The sequence below is a fragment of the Trichoplusia ni genome, chromosome 11 (assembly GCF_003590095.1).
Source record: "Trichoplusia ni isolate ovarian cell line Hi5 chromosome 11, tn1, whole genome shotgun sequence".
In the NCBI taxonomy this organism is placed as follows: Eukaryota; Metazoa; Arthropoda; class Insecta; order Lepidoptera; family Noctuidae; genus Trichoplusia; species Trichoplusia ni.
The window spans coordinates 11,275,535-11,294,556 of NC_039488.1; the positions used below are offsets into that span (position 1 = coordinate 11,275,535).

General features: G+C 34.8%; 1 protein-coding gene and 2 non-coding genes across 3 annotated transcripts in view; 2 read left to right on the forward strand and 1 right to left on the reverse strand.

The window, feature by feature from the left end:
- The window catches only part of LOC113499058 (fibroblast growth factor receptor 3-like), a 138,587-nt gene that overhangs the window by 38,837 nt on the left and 80,728 nt on the right, over positions 1-19,022 (forward strand). The gene's annotated exons all lie outside the window — the stretch shown is intronic.
- LOC113499125 lies at positions 9,801-9,993 on the forward strand. Its single transcript, XR_003401083.1, has one exon. It is a non-coding gene; the product is annotated as a U2 spliceosomal RNA (small nuclear RNA).
- LOC113499121 lies at positions 10,692-10,884 on the reverse strand. The gene has a single exon (XR_003401079.1). It is a non-coding gene; the product is annotated as a U2 spliceosomal RNA (small nuclear RNA).

The following is a 19,022-nucleotide window of genomic DNA, read 5'->3' on the forward strand; positions in this document are numbered from 1 at the left end:
TACGGTATAGTTTAGTATGCTTAAAGACCTACGATACTTAGCCAAACAAAACACGAAGGCGTCAAAAATAAAACACCTCTCATTTGAAGGGTTATAAATGATGAGCACCTAAACAAATACAGTCCGCAAATCAAACAAGATCAGCACACATTTTAATCAAATCAGCAACCTTTGAATATTGGAATTTGATTCCTAACCCCTTCAGGTATTCCGAAATAATCAAATTAGTTCATCTAAACAAATGACCGGTGTTTGTTTGTAAATTTGGTTCTATTTATCAAACGCCAGAAATAGCCTTGAACAAATAATGTTTCTGCCGACGCTGCATGCTAAGTTTGAAATTTGCTGACGGTATCTTATTGAAAATTTTGGGTTTTCTTGTCGGGAATTTTAATTTTGGAAGACTTTTGATCTTCAATAGATTCGACGCCTCTTCCTACCAATCCTCAAAAGACGGCTACCAGTTTCGTTGCCTGTAGTCGTTCTTGTCCAACTGTCCATCCACCATGGTTCATGATAGACAGAGTGGTGACAGATAGTCGTGTAGACCGCGGAGCTTCAGTAAACATGATAATACTATCAATCCTTTGTTTACGAGACTCTAAAACACGACTGTACTCTTCTGTTTACGAGATATTTGCTTTGATTGAGTTAATTTTGTGTTAAGCATTTATTATACGAGTAAACATCGTCTCAAATATAATATTTTATATGAACATCCAAGGAGTTCAAAGTAACTTGTGGCACCGGAGATTAACGAATAATTGGGTTTCGGTTTGGCGGTGCGGCATCTGTTGGACCTATTTATTCAAAAATTCTTACTGTTTGGTATTGATCTGTGAGCTTAGCGGCAAACATTATGTAAATGAAACAGACTATTTTTGTTCATAGCTTTTATGTTATATTTAATTTTTATTGCTTAATACATTTTTAAATGAAGTCATACAGTTTCCTTGGTAATGTTCTGCTTTAGAAAATCGAAAAGTATTTGTTTCCTCATTTTGCCGATATTACTCACTTTTTAAAAAATCCGACCATTTAAATACTATGGTAGATGTTTGACTAGGTTGGTGTGCATGGGTAACCATCTCTATGCCATAACGAGTTCCTCCTTTCCTTCTGAAGGCACTTAACATTGTGGGTCGCGCTAAAAACTAGTCTGACATTATTGTCAGACTAGTTAAGGTCTAGTCTCTAAGGGTTATCGATTTGTCCAGGTAACTTTGTTTAGCTAGGTTGTTTAGGAGATAGGCGGTCGCTCCTTGCTGCATCCGTTTAGACTGGAAGCTTACTCCAACAGAGTTGGCATAAGGCTAAAGTGATGATGGCTGCAGAAGATTGTACAAGTAGTTTTCTCACAGCCTTGATCTGCACGACGTTTTTATAAACTTGACTGAACGGATAGCTGAGTGGTTGAGGTCATCCCGGCAAAACCACTGTGAGCGACGAGTCGCGGGTTCGATCCCCGCGTAGGACAAGCATTTGTGTGATCCTCGAATGCTTGTTCTGAGTCTGCGTGTCTTTGTGCGTGTGAGTTGTATGTTTGTAAACCCCCCGCGACACAAGGATTAAATTCCTTACTGCGGGAGTCGTTTTTTATAATATTGTTTAACACAAAAACCAAATTAAATTCAAAAAGTCAGACTAAGCCCACTTTCAAATTCATATTTACCAAGTATAATGCTTGAATAGACTTTCAAACCTACTTACAATTTATTCATATGATCGTCATTTGTCGCGATGTCACTGTGGTTACCGCAACGAGGATCAGTCACTTGTCAGGTAATCTCGGAGTGATTGACATTCGATTTATTGGCATAAAGATTGCTTCATACTGGGGCCTGCTACCACATCGAAAAATAAGTGTTGCTGTTGAAAAGAGATGCTGCTCTACACTCCTTTAAGTGGTGTCTCCCTACCACAGACACCCCTAAAAGAGTTCATTTTTAAGTATATTCTCATTTGTTATTTCTATTTTTGTACGAACGGATATAAATTTGCAAATGTAGGAGTAGCACGTTTGAAGTTGACAAACGATGACAGAAGAAAAACAAATACTTAGGTATAATTTCTTTGGATATACGGTATAACTAGAGTATATATGTAATTTTATTTTTAGGAAACTAAAATATTAAAATTATATGTTGGAACAATTTAGTTGTTAGATCATGCGTCAAGCATCACGCGTCTTTAAATTCATCCTTCATATTATTGGCTTATAATTCATCCTACATATTATTATATCCTATATATTATTTATATTATAAACGCAAAAGTTTGTAACTCTTGCAGTTAAACCACTGGACTGGATTTGAACGAAATTTGATACACAGATAGCTTAAAACTTGGATTAAAACACGGGGCAGTTTTATCCCGGTATTTTGTTCCCGTGGGATCATATTCAATTTTTAGCGCCAACAGCAGCTGGCAACCGATAGTCTTTTATAATTGAAATTTTATTAGGTGTTGGTGTATAGATACCTTTATAACAAAATTATACAAGCGTAAACGCACGGCTATCATTTATAAAGCACATCAATGTGATTTGTGTCACTATTACGTAAAGTCAGCAACTTTTAACTGAGTTTGTCTCTTGAGGCAGAATAACCATTATTAAAATGAGTAACCTGATGGCCGAGTGGAGATCACTACCCGAAATCCGCAATTTGGCGATTTTCAAGTAAACGATATTGGTAGGTTAATGCTTGTCTCTTTGGTCCCAAAGTTTTTAAGTCCCATAAGATTTGATGTGTAACTCCTTTAAAATCTATACTCTATACTAATATATAAATCTGAAGAGTTTGTTTGTTTGTTTGAACGCGCTAATCTCAGGAACTACTGGTCCAAATTGAAAAAATCTTTTTGTGTTGAGTAGACAATTAATCGAGGAAGGCTTTAGGGTATAAACCATCACGCTGCGACTAATAAGAGCGAAGATACAATGGAAAATGTGAAAAAAAACAGGACGGGTATAAATCATAACTTACATCTTCTTCTACCCACGGGAACGAAGTCGCGGGCAACAGCTATACTTCTATATAGACAAAGTTATAGTATATACTAAAAAGTAGACGCGTGGGTTTAAGAAAAGTAAAGATTGGATTATATTTGATTCAATACGACCTTTAACTACGTTCAAATCGTTCCCAAATCTTTTTATCAAAGGAAAATGGCTCTTATTGTAAAGGAAATCATAATTTAATTCAAGTACCGACGATTTGTTAGAGAATAGGTAAATCCATCCATTAAGTAAACTTAGTTTAAAATAAAATGAGGCCAAACTAAAAATAATCAAATTTACATGCCGAAATCATAACACAATAATTCTCATTTACTCGTACTAATATCATTATCGGTCTAGCCTTTTCCCAACCATGTTGGGGTCGGCTTCCAGACAAACCGGATTCAGCTAAGTACCAATGTTTTACAAGGAGCGACTGCCTATCTGACTTCCTCTACCCAGTTACCTGGGCAACACGATACCCCTTTGTTAGACTGGTTGTCAGACTTTCTAGCTTCTGATCACATGTAACGACTGTCAAACTAACTAATACTTATACTAAATACGATTAAATTCACACATTGAAGCTTTGAAGACTGCGTCACGGCAATTCAGGGCCCCAATTCTGCTATTTACAATGGACGATGACTGAATGGCAATTGGATTAAATTTGAAATTATTCCTATTCTCTTAAACACTAACGAAAAATTCATTGTATTCACCTTGAGTGTGTCGTCTTATACCTTCTTTATCTAAAGAGAATAGTAAAAGTGTCGTTTTGAGTTAACTTTTCTTCCTTCATTGGCCATTGTAAATAGCAGAATCGGGGCCCATGTTTATGTTATTAAAAGTCTATCACTTCCAATTCTTCCCAAAGAGTTTCTCGCCATATCTAAAAATAAGGTGTTTATTTAAAGATTCATAATTCCGTCTCGTAAGAACATACGAAGTAATTACTTCATTATTTTTAACCATTTAATACCTGTTTTCTGCCACCTATTTAATATTAGGCCCATTAGGTACCTAATTTGAAAGAGGCAAGTCAAAATATAATTGGCTAAGTTTAAAGCCTGAATGAAAATAATTTATAAATGGAGTAATTCCAATTTTGAGAGATTCCAAGATTGACGCAAACTAATTCAAGTTATGCAAGTCTTTAATATTATTTATGGATGTTAGAACATTCGTAGATACTTCTATACGACCTGATAAGGAAAATAAACCATTTTCAGGGGATAAAACGGGACTAAGAATTCTCTGTCTGACCGTCTGTTACCAGGCTGCGTCTCAAGAACGACAGCTAGTCGGTATAAATTTTCCAAATGATTGATTATTGTAGCCGCTACAACAAAATACAAATATGAAAAAGAAAGTCAAGGTTTAGCATTTTTGATTCGCAGTTTTTGCAGTCAAAATACTTGGCTTACCAGTTTTTCAAGTTGTATTTTGATTTTCCATGGAATTGCCAGTGTCGCGTAGAAGCTCTTGTGTGGGCTTTGAAGATTATTAGTTTTTATCTTGTTTTAGCACACAACCAGAGTTTGGCATTTTTATTACTATCGATCAAGCAAGATTGGAGCAAGAAAGCGAGCACAAAAGCTCGTTTTATTTAACGCTTGTTGACACTGTGTGATTCAATTTAAGTCTATTTTTCATTTCTTTCTATTCATAAAACTTTAAACCATTTAGTTGAGAACTCTAAAGCAAGATAAACCGAAACTCGATGAGTGTATTTGACAGGTCTGTAATTGACTTCAGCCGGTAGATCTCATTAATATTTTAGGTTGGTACATGAAAATACTGGTGGAAAGCGATTTGATTGAAACTTTTTACTCAGTGTTATTTCTGTGCGTCAATGTTTTTGACATATTGGCCCAATTTTGATGTAGTTAAAGTTATTTTTTTAATTCTTATTTGAAAGTCTAAGCTATATGTATTACATGTTAACTTCAAATGCGCAAGTACGTCTAACTGTTTGTCTGTTTTGCTTTCACGACCATATCAGAACCCGATTTAGTTATTTGGAGTGAAATTAGCTTGAAGTCCCAGAAACGGTATTCTTCTTAAATACGTATTCAGAGCATTGCAAAAAGATGCTACTTAAATAGATATAACTAGCTATTGCCCGTGACTTCGTCCGCGTGGTTAGAATATATAGGTAAGTTATGATTTATATCTGCCCTGTTTTTTCCACATTTTCCATTGTATCTTCGCTCCTTTTAGTCGCATCGTGATGGTTTATGGCCTAAAACCTTCCTCAATGAATGATCTGTTGAACACAAAAATATTTTTTCAATTTGTACCAGTAATTCCTGAGATTAGCGAGTTCAAACAAACAAACAATCAAACAAACAAACTCTTCAGCTTTATATATTAGTATAGATATAGATAGATTATAAAAGTAAAAGAGTTTGTTTGATTAATCAATGTGGAAATTAGATGTTGCTCTGTTAGTCACATTTTGCTAAAATATTGTTAATAACGTAATTCGCCACCAACAAAGGTATGGGCACTAATGCAATTAATTCAATACACGACTTTATCAAGGCTTGTTTGTCCAGTATACTCCGACCTCTCCTTTCACGAAAATTTCTCAGAATGTGAGGTCAGCTTACCTTCGTTATAATAGCCTAATATGCCAACAATACAACCTTATTTCTCCTAACAATGTTTTGCCTTAACTTACATAACATGATAAGGATCGCATTACCTTAACGGAAACGATCAACCTGTACTATGAGATCGTCATTGAAGACTGCTTGCATTGTGTAAGCGAGATAGTGCCATACACTCTCGTACGGGCATCTCACTTCCACAGCGACAAAATTTCTCCTGTATGAGAACGTGGTAGAGGGTCAGTCCATTGTTCGATGCAACAGGTTCGCTTCCCCGTACGATCTTATCGCATGTGTATGTCAAACTCGTTTTAATTCACTTTCTACAAAAATGTTCTCATGTCAGTTGATATTAGAAGGCTTTTTTGAACTAACCTCTTTTGCATTGTCTATTTAACGATCTCATTTTATGTAATACGGAAGTCTGACAGAATAAGTACACGATTCGACAGTGCCATTTTATATATTTCTTGGTCTGAAATTTATCCGCATCTGGGTATAACCGTAAAGTTCTTTTAATTGGAAGAATCTCAATTAAAAACAATTCAACTTATTTGCGGCTTAGCACGTTTTCGTTTCTAATCAACTTTTCTTACGATATATACCTACCGCTTGTCAACTGTTTATTGAAATAATAGCCGCGATTGAGGGGTTGGCATGAAAAGCCACATTAATTCTTGTTTGGGTTTGCAGCAGCACAGTACAGGCTGGTGCACACATTAAATTGTTCAGCAAACTCCTTATGTTCCAAGACAATGCGTGAATCAGCAGGAAAAATGATGAGTTCAGGGCAAAAGAATCTCATGTCGAGAAAGAAAGCTTTCACCACTTGCTCATTGCGCGTTAGCGAATCTGTAGTAATGAAGTCAAGACAGACGAAAAACTGCTGTTAAGCTTCCGCACGTAGGCTCCAAGTCGGCGTAAGGGGAATAGGCTTTGAGACGCTGTCAGTCCAGCCATTCCACCCAACTTCCTCCAGACGCGCAGAAAACCTGTACCTTTGTACTTACCTTTGACCCTGCATATTTTGCAGGCACTGATTAAAAGCACCACATTATTACCTACATCATATCAAATCTTTATCAAGCGCCAATTCCTTATTCAACAAATATATAAGAATATACAACTTGGCATTTTTCGTTTATCTTTGAGTTAATTTTGTACCACGATCTTTACTCTTTAGCTTTCCTAAGACCATTCCCAAACGTATGTCTCACGTCAAGTTATTTCATACAAAGTGAAAATGTCTTTCTGACGTTTTTCGGTGGTTGCTATAGCAACGTCCCTTCAAAGAACTAAGTTTCGAACAAGGTTACTGAATTACACCTATAGAAGTATGAAATTCCAACCTTAAGACGGCTATCGAATTTTAGTTTTATTGGGACTAATAGAATACGGTATAGTTCGATTTTTATTAAAATAATATGTTTTTATGTCCGTGTATTCAATGTAAGAAACCTGGTAATTTTTTAAGGTATAGGCATGAATAGAACATGCTGAACTTTGTCCATGGGTTTCGGGTTTAAATAAGTGGAGATTATTAGATTTCCCCTTTTACTTGTCTTTCCTAACCTTAGGGGTAAGGTATGAGTATAAAATTTGATTTTAAAAATATGTCATTTACTAAAAGGCTTTTTCTGTCTTTTACATAATAAGCGTCCTTATTTATACTTTCATTCGACAGACAAACTAACAAACTTAAATAAAAACGCCTGAAAAAGAACTTTACGCACCAAATGAAAGTGGACACTCAAACGAGAGCTTTATTTAATTATAAGGTATCCCTTTTTACTTTTTAATACAGTTACGGCCGTCCCAAAAAGCTTTGACGTAAACATGCAAATTAAAAAGTAAAAGTGTTATGTTCTATTTGAATTTGGAAGCAGACGTGTGTTAAATTGAAATCTTTTGAAAGGTGTGATTTGGAGTAATAACGGCCTTTGAATATTTTATTGCTAAGCAAAATCCTCTTCAAATATAATGAAGAAATATTTTGAGAATATGGTTGGAAACTGGCATGCATGGTATCCGAATCTGAAACCATTAGTTTTGTGAGATATCAGTGATTTTTTATTTCTTTTCACCTAGCCACACTATCACACAGCTGAGCAAAGGCTATTGCACGATTTTCTTTCCTGAGCCGCAACGAACTTACGCGATATGCGTTTAGGTCATCCCATCGCTGCTTCCTATCCGACCAAAGCGGCGCCGTTCATCTGCTACCTCCCATTGTGGGGCAATCTTTGCCCAGCAGTGACTGTCCGTGCGACGTTACAGTAACCTAAAATAGTATTCAACCAATGCGTCTTGGTACATACAAAAACGTAAAAGTCGCTCTGCGAGCTCAGAGTTGCTTTGAAGGATAAAATAAAAAAATGAGATTATTCGCTTAAGAATTGGAGAGACCGAAATAGCTTATACAGTTAGTAAACTAAAGTGTTAGTGGCCCAGGAGCCACCGGTGGAGCAAACGAGTCCTTGATTGAAGCCACGAATTAACAAACGAAGCGTGGGGTGGGGCTTTCAAGCCCGAAAAACTGGTTGTGGAGGGCTTAGGACCAGGGGCTATGTCTGGCAGTGGACCCTTACCCGAACGGTAGCCTGCACTTGGTTGACGCAGGAGTTGATTGATTTTAACTTCAAAACATTATTTTCTGAACCATCTAGTAATTTGAGTCCCAATTCACACTTTTGTAGTTTCATGATGTTATCATCTATGTTTAACTAGGTAACTTTAAAACTTCTAAATCTAGTACAAATGTGCTAGTTTAGAATCAAAGCGACTCATTCACGTTCCAAGCACGACTTTGGACTAAAAACGAAAGCATGATGAGAATAAAATTTAAACTGCAATAATGGGACAATCTAAGAGAAAATCAATTAGGACTGTGTCATGTTCTTATTTATTTAAATGTAGCCGCTTATATTTGAGGAGATTATTATTTTTTACTTATGGGTTCTCAAAGGTATAGTTTTTATAGTTTCTGGGTATGGACTATACTGGACTGGGTATACGTTCTGCCGTAGGGCAGAAACATAAAAACAAAAGTTTTTTTTTTATTGGACATTAAGGAATGTCGTAACTTCTTGACTTGTCAAAGCAATAAGCTTTACATTATTATTCCATACAAATAATACTTGTAATGTGTGAAAGTTAAAAGTGAAAGAGTAATGTCTAGTCATGCCCTCCGGCCGTAAACTATACTTAATAGAGGAATTCTAAGGTGAGAGGTCAATTGACTTTGAAATGTCATTGTCCGAAATTATACGAACGATGAATTTGGATGTCACTGCAGAGTATAATATTGTTATGTTATTCCGGAGTATAATCTATGTCTGTGCAAAACTATATCATAATCCGTTCAGTAGTTTTTGATTGAAATAGTAGCAGGCATCCTCACATCCCCACAAACTTTCACATTTATATTGTTTGTAGGTTTACTAAAGGATTTTTTTTGTGTATTAGGAAGTAGATTTTTAGGTATTTAGTTGCCCAGGTAATTGGTAACCATCGTACAATGAGTTCTTTTTTATTTTTAAGGGGAAGCCTTCTTACTATCGAAGTTTTTTTATAGGAGTGGGATTTTACCTGTAGTTATTGCACTCGTTGCCATTCAATTCGAAGGCGCCAAAGGTTTGATTTCAAAAGATCGAAAATATCAAAGAAATTACCTTATATGTAACGTCAATCAAAGTATAAACGTTAATTATACAATTTCATGGAGTAACCCCGGAAACCTTAACTGCCTGAAAATTTTGTTTCTATAAGAAATCCAATCCAACCCTACTTAGAATTAATTATGCTAAATTTAAAGTAAAATGTGTCATTTTCTGCCTGCGGTTTCATGTAATACTTTTTAATATGCAGTGCTTTGGTTTTTTAATTATGCATGTTTTTCTCAGTAAACATGAGCAAGGTACTGCATATTAAAAAAAGTATTAGGAACATGAAACCGCAGGCAGAAAATTACGCAACTCATAAAAACCAAAGCACTGCATGCACCATCTAGTATCATAGTATCAGGAGTATTAGCAAAAGGGTGCATACATGAGGGGTGGTTACCTGCATAGTTAATGTTACAACTGTCCGATGGATGGCGCTGTGTCAGTGACGTCATGTTTCTGAATGGCGGTGTTAAGATTTTCCGCGGTTTAATCACTACCCCGGGCGGAAGCCATTTCGGTATCGCTTCTCGGCCTTTTGGCTAAGATCAAAGTGTAGTATCTGTTCTTTTCAGCTTAATATCTGAAAGTTCCCTCACTGAGGGACCAGTATATTAAACTGATTTTTGTAAGCTGACGGGATGTTCGGGGCTCGCTCCACTCCCGTCACGGGTCGGCCCGGCATTGCAGTGCCGCCGGGATCGGCCCACATAATACTTTGAGACAAGACCAGCCCCTAGGCGAAGTACGGGGGTAGTCCAATCTGTTGACTTAAAAAAAGTCCGCAGATTGGACCATAAAGCTTATGGCCTGAATGGATAATCTAGGTCCATATACGGTACATGCTACACAATAACGGCAAATTGTAAGCTAAATTTGACAATAACAAATAAATTCCGTACCTAATGGAACTGCTAATTTATGATTAGTTAAATGTTGAGCATTTTAGCAGGATCACAAAGCATCGAAAATGACCGCTTAGTATTAAAATATAAATAATTAAGTATAAATCATTACAAGCACAGCAACAGTTTAAGCAAGTGACACTATGTTTTACTCTCGGTGTGTAATGGTTTGTTGCTTTTTTGTTGTAATGTAATCCAATTTCTCCTTTCTTATCTTTTCTTAATGTCACTGTAAAAAGTAAACAGTTTTTTTGTCAAATACTCTTTTATTGTTAATGTCACAAACGACACTCTGGTAACATATCCCATATATTTAGGAGGTAGTTCATTTTGTTATTTACCGGAATTGTCCCTTCTCCCGGTCTACACATAATATCTGATATACTCTCATGTCGACTGAGTGACGACCCGTCAGTGTCATGGTTTATGGTCCACTCTATTAACTTTTTTAAGTTAACAGAATGGACTACCCCCGTACTTCGCCTTGAGGCTGGTCTTTTCTCAAAGTATTATGTGGGCCGATCCCGGCGGCACTGCAATGCCGGGCCGACCTGTGACGGGAGTGGAGCGAGCCCCGAACATCCCGTCAGCTTACAAAAATCAGTTTAATATACTGGTCCCTCAGTGAGGGAACTTTCAGATATTAAGCTGAAAAGAACAGATACTACACTTTGATCTTAGCCAAAAGGCCGAGAAGCGATACCGAAGTGGCTTCCGCCCGGGGTAGTGATTAAACCGCGGAAAATCTTAACACCGCCATTCAGAAACGTGACGTCACTGGCACAGTGACATCTATTGAAAATCTGCAGAACTACATCAACAGAACTACCCCTCCACCTCTCTATCCACCCCTCTGCATTTCATGTAGAGGGGTGGATGCAAGCGTTGTAGGGTGGTAAACAATGGGCACTATGTCGACTGAACGCATTCCCCGTAATATCTGTAAGTGAACATAGCTGGCAGGGGTGTTAAATTGTTAGTTTACTAAAAGTATTTTATATTTCAAACATGATTGTATGTGTTTTTTTTTATTCTACCTAGGTATAGTCTCGACATGGCATGGAGGATACACTAATGCTTTTTACCCATGTTTTATATTTTCTTCTCTTACTTCGCCCTCATATTAATACTTTTTTAATATTCTACATTCAGCTTTTAAACACGACCACCCTATTCAATACCTACACAAAATACATAACATGCATTGGTGAACATCGACCATTGTTAGCCCATTTTTTGACAACTTCATTTTACAAAGGCTTTTTCAGAAAGAGATTTCACAAAGACTTCAGTAGGGTCTGAAACTAGTCCTGCACGATAAATTTGCGTGAGAAAACAAATAAATAACTACAAAAAATATATAAGCAAGTATTTATACAGCAAACTCAGTAATTTTATACACCTACATACCAGATGAAGTTATCATCTGCTTCATGAATTATGTAAGAAAACTCCGTTAATTAAATAAAAACTTTGAAGTTCGATCAACTTTTTAACTGAAAAAACTTCTTTTGTCAAGAGATTCTTTGTTGTTGTTGAGTTGTACCTAGCAGAAATCTTTGAGGGTTGAAAATATATTTACATAAGTTTTAAATATCCCATTGAGGGAGCAAGAAGGTTATGCTTTTGTGTGTGTGTAGGTATGTAAGAATATTTAGTTGGGAGGTTATACAGCCTAAACCGCTTTATTTACCGGTGATCGTTAGATTCGCTGCATCTGTACAAAACAGATGCTTTTTGTCAAACAGTTACAAATTTTGGGATAGCCGATTGGTTGAGTCACCACGCCAAACTTTTAACGTTAAATTGACACTAGATACTTTCAAGACCCAAAAGCATTAAACTCCTAAATCCCAATGCAAAAATAAATAATAATAGAAAGCATAACATTAATGGGCGTGTAATATGTCGTTATTGTGAGACATCCACGGAACTGTCATTTTGAATGTAAATAACACTGCATTACTTACGTCAAGGCAGGAGCATAAAAGATATGATGATTCTAGCTAGTCATCATTTTTGGCATGATATAATTTCCATGATAATAATATCAAGTCGTCCAACCGTTGTCTTTGCAGTCCATCGGTCTTCTATCAGCCATTATCAACATCCAAGTGGGCGGAGCCGCAGGAAAAAACTAGTTTAGTATATGTACAACTAGCAGTAGTAAGTACTCTGACCTCATCTAAATAGGAACTTTTTTGCCGGTAATGTCAAGTGAAAGGGACCATTAAGGTTTTCACAATTCTAAGTTATATACAGGCTGTTCTATTTACGTCTAGATTGTATAATCATGTGTTATGTAAGTAGTATTGATATTAGTTTGTTGTATCCGCCTCTCCGTGGCTAACAGGGTTAATAGATCCGTCAAGGTCCACAATGATTACTATGATATAGGGGGAAACACTTATTTTTTTTCGTTTGTCGAATCTTCTTAGACACTCATCTATTCTGGAGAGAAAGTGGTAAGTAATAATAATAATATAATATAATAATATAATATATATATATAATATAATAATATATCCTGGGACAACTCACACACGGTTATCTGATCCCAAGCTAAGCAGAGCTTGTGTTATGGTAACCAGACAACTGATAAACTTACTTATATATTTCTAAATACATACATAATATAGATAAATTACACCCAGACACAGAACAAATGATCGTGCTCATCACACAAACATTTGTTCTGGGTGGGAATCGAACCCACGACCTCCGGTATAGCAGTCAGGGTCACTCACCACTAGACCAACAGGCCAGTCAAGTGCCTCTCACTCAGACTCTTACTGTTTAAACCTAAACGACCGTGCTACGTCATCCGAGTCTTTCTATCATTGTATGCTGAAAATCCTTTATACAAAATTGGGTAACCCTACCTAAGTGTTGTTGACCACCTCTTATTCTCCCTCTCTAAGACTACTCGTCTTGGAGAGGGAGAATAGAGTAAAGTTTAGTAATTTAAATAATAAAAGTGACATAAGTACAAAATAATTTAACCATAAAATAGGTGCGTAGGTTATAATCTTATCGCGATTTACTATTGACTGAGGTAGAAAATGAAATCAGCGCCTTTATATTAATACGCAAATTAAATTTTATTAATTTATAATATTTTAATACTTAACATTCAACAATATAAATCTTCATATATCGCTTAATATTTTTTGCGACCACCTTTCTCAATGACCTTTGACCGAAATTAGTCGGCGCCATCGCCTACTTGACATTTTCGAGTGTCAGTGGTGCTCAACATTTTTATATTATGTAATAAAAAAGAATGAATTTAAATTTCGAGTATTTTTATTGAATCGATTGTAAATTCTTTTGCTGCATGAACCTTGGAATTTTAATTTTACTAGACTACTATATTATATATATATTTCATTAATTTTACTATTTCACTAATCATCTTCAAAAAATTTTGGTAAACCAAAGATTGACTACCACTAACCTGATAATTATTTTTTTCTGACAAATGGCAGGCGATTTCTTATTCCTTGTACTAGAATCATCATCGTTTTGTATTGTATAATGTGTTACACGATTGTGTAATTTAATTAATTAATTAATTATTTTAGCGTTGAGAAGTAGGCCGCGAGGCTAAAAAATATTTAAAATGCATATTTATAAATATTTCAGATGTTTCTCAGTGTTTTAGGTCAGGTAGTTTTAAATTCAAGTCACGACTAATTATTTTCTGTGGTCTGAGCAAGGCAATGGTGTATCTGATTAATTAGAGCCACATGTCTGCTATATAGGATATGGGTTCGATTTGGATGCAGGCACAGTTCCAATGTGACTTTTTCAAAGCTATATTTACATTCTTAATTATTCTAACACGCCACGGACAAGGCGTAGTACTACCTATAGCTCATAGCCAATTACAACAACACAGCTGTTAAATAATGTTAATAGAAAGGTAATAAAATTAATAATAATACAACAAAGGAGACAAAAGCATCAGGATGTAAGTACCAAACGAAATGGTATTAACGTAATTGGTTTCAGAAGTACCATCAAATGTTTGAGGGTCAATAAGTTCCATATTTAGGGGTCCATGGTCGAGAAAGGAAAACCATACTTTGAGAACTTTATTTCTTCTTGCACGTTTTATATTTTTTTACGAAATCGTTTAATGCATGCTTATGGACGGACACTAAGATTTCAAGTTTTAAGTCATTTTAACTTGTCTATTTGATAATGCAATTTGTGTTGCGACAGCTTATGGGTAAGGGATACAAATGGGCCCGATTGATGGGAGGGACAGGTGATGGGATCAATCGAATAATAAAAATAAAACCCTGTGAGTAAACGGTTATCAATTAATTATGAATCTGCATAATCATAGTCTAATTCTGGCTGACTTATCTATTTTTCCTGTTCTGCGATTTTTTTTATTTTAAAGCGTCTAAAATCACGGTACATGCAAATTTTTGTGGGTTACAATAAAAACAGTGAACATCAACATGCTCCTTATATTTAATACTTTTGAACTAAACGACTTACGGAACCCCACAACAATTATTTTATTTGGCAAACAACGTAAGTCGAGTACGTCAACAAATGATGTTTTATATTAGTTACCTGTTTCTATGATGTATATTATGATTTTACCTATTGAATTCAAGATGGCAGTTGAAAAATTACAATTATAATTTCACTTAACATTAACTTTACCCTAGAAATTAAATATTATTTCGAAGCCTGGCTGACTTGCGATACAGGATTTTAAAATTGGCTGTAAAATCGAATTTCAATTCAAGTGGACCTCAAAAAGTATTGATGACCGTACCAAGTATTGCATAGCCTCAATTTTTAATATTTGCTCATATACCGACAAGAAAAAATACATTATAAATGAAAACTTCAGCTGGTCAGCTATTAAAAGAAAAATAGTGAAAATCGGAGAAAAAGACAGAGGGCGGAACCTAAAGAATAGCGTTCCGTTTGAGCCTTTCTGAAATTCAATTAATTTCAATGAAAAATAAAACAAAAACGAAGCATTGTTCGAAAAAGGCAAGTATGACAACTTAAATAGAGCTAAAACAGAGAAATCTTAAGATCGTCAGTTTCTCATCTACATTCAACCAACGCAAAATGTTCATCCTTGTTCTTTTATCCTAGATTGCAATCTCAGAACCGTTCCACTTAGCCAAAGTTGACTCATTGCTCGTAACATAATAATTATCAGATTTTTGTAACATCGCATAGAGCTGCGCATTGAGATAGCAAATCGCAGTGTCATGTAATATTTTGAGTATCTGTTTCAGATCTCACGAATACGTTTTGATGAATAGATTTATCTTTACGTTACGTTATTGTTCTAATTTGCAATGTGTGACGCCATGACACAAGTAATGTTTTTAGTATTAGTGACGCTGATTTTTTACTTAAAATGTATGGAGATTAGTCTTATTCGAGTATTCGAGAGTGAAACTCAGAACGGTGGCACTTTTAGTGTAATGCTGATTTTTCCAGTAGGTTACAAAGACAGATAGAGGTTAGATTTCCATTCACCTAAGCGATTTCTGACATAGATGTTATCGTTGTTGGTGACCAAAAATTGAAAAATAACCTTTAAGACCAATTTACTAATTCTTAAATAAAAATAATAATAAAAAATGTTTGCAACATATTAAAAGACAAGTTAAACTTTGAACTTTCACTAAATTACTTAAATCGTAAACATGCACTTTAATACAAAGTTCAATGACTCTAATCAGGGGTCGTAAACATAAGCGTGCAGATAAAAAACATTTAATTCACATTTAGTTTTTATCAGAGGTTGTAAACATAAATTACGGTGTACTTATAGAGTTTAATGACTTAAGTGTCATTAATTGTTTGGCAGAGGTGTCAAATATTGAACTTGACCTTCGGGACAGGTTTCTTTGAGTAAGCTCCTAAAGATAATTACGCAAGTGACATCAAGGTCGACGCACACCCTCTTTGACAACAATGGCTGTGTAATAATGCCATAATGGTTACGTTACGTTGGTTTTTTATTGTGTGACTTTTTTACTGTTGGCGTCAGGAGTCGAAAACATTTTTAGTTATTGTTTTTGTATTCTTTTTGGATTTGCATGTTTTGTATATCTATCTGAAAGCTTATAAAAACTGAAGGTCATTCGTAATTGTGATGAAGCTTCAGATATATTATTTGACTTCAAAGCTCTTGTAAATATTTTGGACAAATACACTTTAGTACCTTATAATAGAGAGCATTATTATTGGAAGTATTTATATAGCAAGAAGTTTGGTTATAAGTGATTATAATAAGTTGAAATACTTAAAAACTTTTACCCGCAAACCATAATGAATCGCTTGATAAGTCCATATTTGCGTTCAGAACTTTCTAGGTATTATCGGTTTGGCCTAGAATTACGGCTAACGAAGCAAAAAAAGAAAGTCATTATTTATATACGACCAGAAACAGCCACTTTAGACCAAGCAGGTTTTTAATATTTTTGACAAGCACATAAGAACACCTTTCGCTGTCATATTACAAAAAAAAAACTAATTTTATAGGTAGTTATTCTAGGATTGGCTAGAAGTTGGAATGCATTTATGTAATTAATTTGAAATAATGATCTGTTGACGGCAAGGTGAGGTTTCTTTGAATGATTGATTTGCTTTTTAAGTTTTAAATGATGCTTTCGAAAAAGTTTATAATTTTACTTTCTTATGCGGCATTAGTCATCGCGAAATATTTATTTTTAATATATGAAGGAGGCTTAATCACTATTCAAAATATTACGAAGTTCTAACAACCGCGTTTCGGTTTTATTTCATTGATTACATAAAAAACTTACCTAAAATACTTCAAGTTCCCTTTTAGAGTCAATAAATGCGATATTAGTCATCACTCAGATCTTGCTGAACATTGTACCACATAGAAAGCTCCAGCTTTTCATGAAAGAAAGATTTATTTCTCTTTTTATGTTACCAATACCATAATACATACCGCATTCAAAATACCTAAAACATTGTGTATTAAAATGATAGTAACATCAATTAAGTAATTAATTCTTACAGATTAATTACAAGTGTAAAGCGTGTAATTACAGATTACAAACATTACAAAATGATAGACCATATGAGTTCAATAAGTTCAAAATGCAATAATATTAATTACTAATGTAAATTTGTCTGCTAGTCTATATTTATCTCTCAAGGTTTTAGCTCAAAATATTTATATTATAAATTTAATTTATTATTAAATGCATGCATAACCAATAAATCTATTTTTTTTTTGTTTATCACTAAATAGAATTTTAGTTATAGTAGAACGAAATTTTTAAAATATAAATAAATGTCTTATTAAATTAGTAGAGAGATTAATTTTATTTGTCTGTTTTGCATCTATTTTAGATGCAGTATTCAAAATAGGAATACCTACTAATGCAAGAGTCAGACGGTAGCTAAAAAACCATTAGCCTAAAAAATAAATTTCAATATTTAAATTATAGTAACGTTATTAGTAACATACCGTCTATGTATCTTATTTATAGATCTATATATATCTTAGCCGATTCTGTGACATTATTGGATTTACTTAATGTTTTTTTTATGTTTTACGTCAATGTTACGATTACTGTATTAAATCCATTAGGAATAATAATTAAATAATTACCTATAAGTACCTATTCGTTCCACTGTTGTTGTTTTTTAGATCTAAATCTAAAGAATTATTATACATGATACACGAAAAACAAAGAAATGTATTGTTAGCAACTTTTTCACTGACATAGTTAGCCCACGTGTGCAGAGTTCCCCTTTATCGCGTGTCTGATCACACTTGACCGGTTTTATCTATTAACATTTAGCTAACATTTTACCAAATCACTTTCCACTCAACCACTGGTTCCACTTACAGATAGCCCTTCCTACATTGTACATATTTCCATAAAACCTGTGAGAAATCGAATCCACAATTGTTTTCAAATTACATCAGACATTCAGACAGCTCATCTCAGCTTTCTTTTGCGGAAGGGATTAGTATTCAATCTCCATTTAGTCTGAGATAAAATCGTATGCGCCTTTCACTATACTATCACTAAGCTGTTTGGAGATGCAATCCTTTGAATGCTGATTTACCATCAAAATGTTTAAGAGGACTTTTACTTCTTAATAAACGTCATTTTCTACAAAAAAAAATACTTACATAGTTGTGTCATGGTGGCTTTGCGGTTCTATTTACCTGCGCAGGTTTCGATCCAGACCTAGGCAAATTAGTAGAAGGCTGGTATAATAATTTTCATTTTTAACTGAAGATCATGATATTAGCATCACAGTCCACTCCTAAAATTAGGTATCTTCAAGGAGCGCTAGCCATCCTGGTCTAGACCAGCTCGCATCTTTCCACTGCTAGCTACATCATATACGGTACCTAATAAATTATGTACTTGCAAAAAAATATGGCCCTTAAAAATCGAAAAATACAAAAGCTTGACTCACGACCGCTATGGCCTTAGATCATGATTAAAGACTCCATTAGGATCCAAAAGTAGTCAAACTATCCTAATTTATGATTAAAATATCAAATATTTCGTTATTAAGCATTTAGCCAGCCCATTTTTGGCAATTGTGTATAATGGGAGCACCAAGTCGTTGACCTTTAATAGACCCAAGAAAGGTGATGATGGCAGTCATAAACAATGAGAATTACTTAATAATAGCAGTATCGGCATTTCAAATATTCAATGGCCAATTTATATCAATTTGAATTACGATTGAACCTTTTATTGCTTCATTGGAACTTTCGGTATCAGGTTAAAAGTTCAGTTATTTCTCAGTCATCAAAATAATTTGGAAATCTTATCAACCCGCTTTC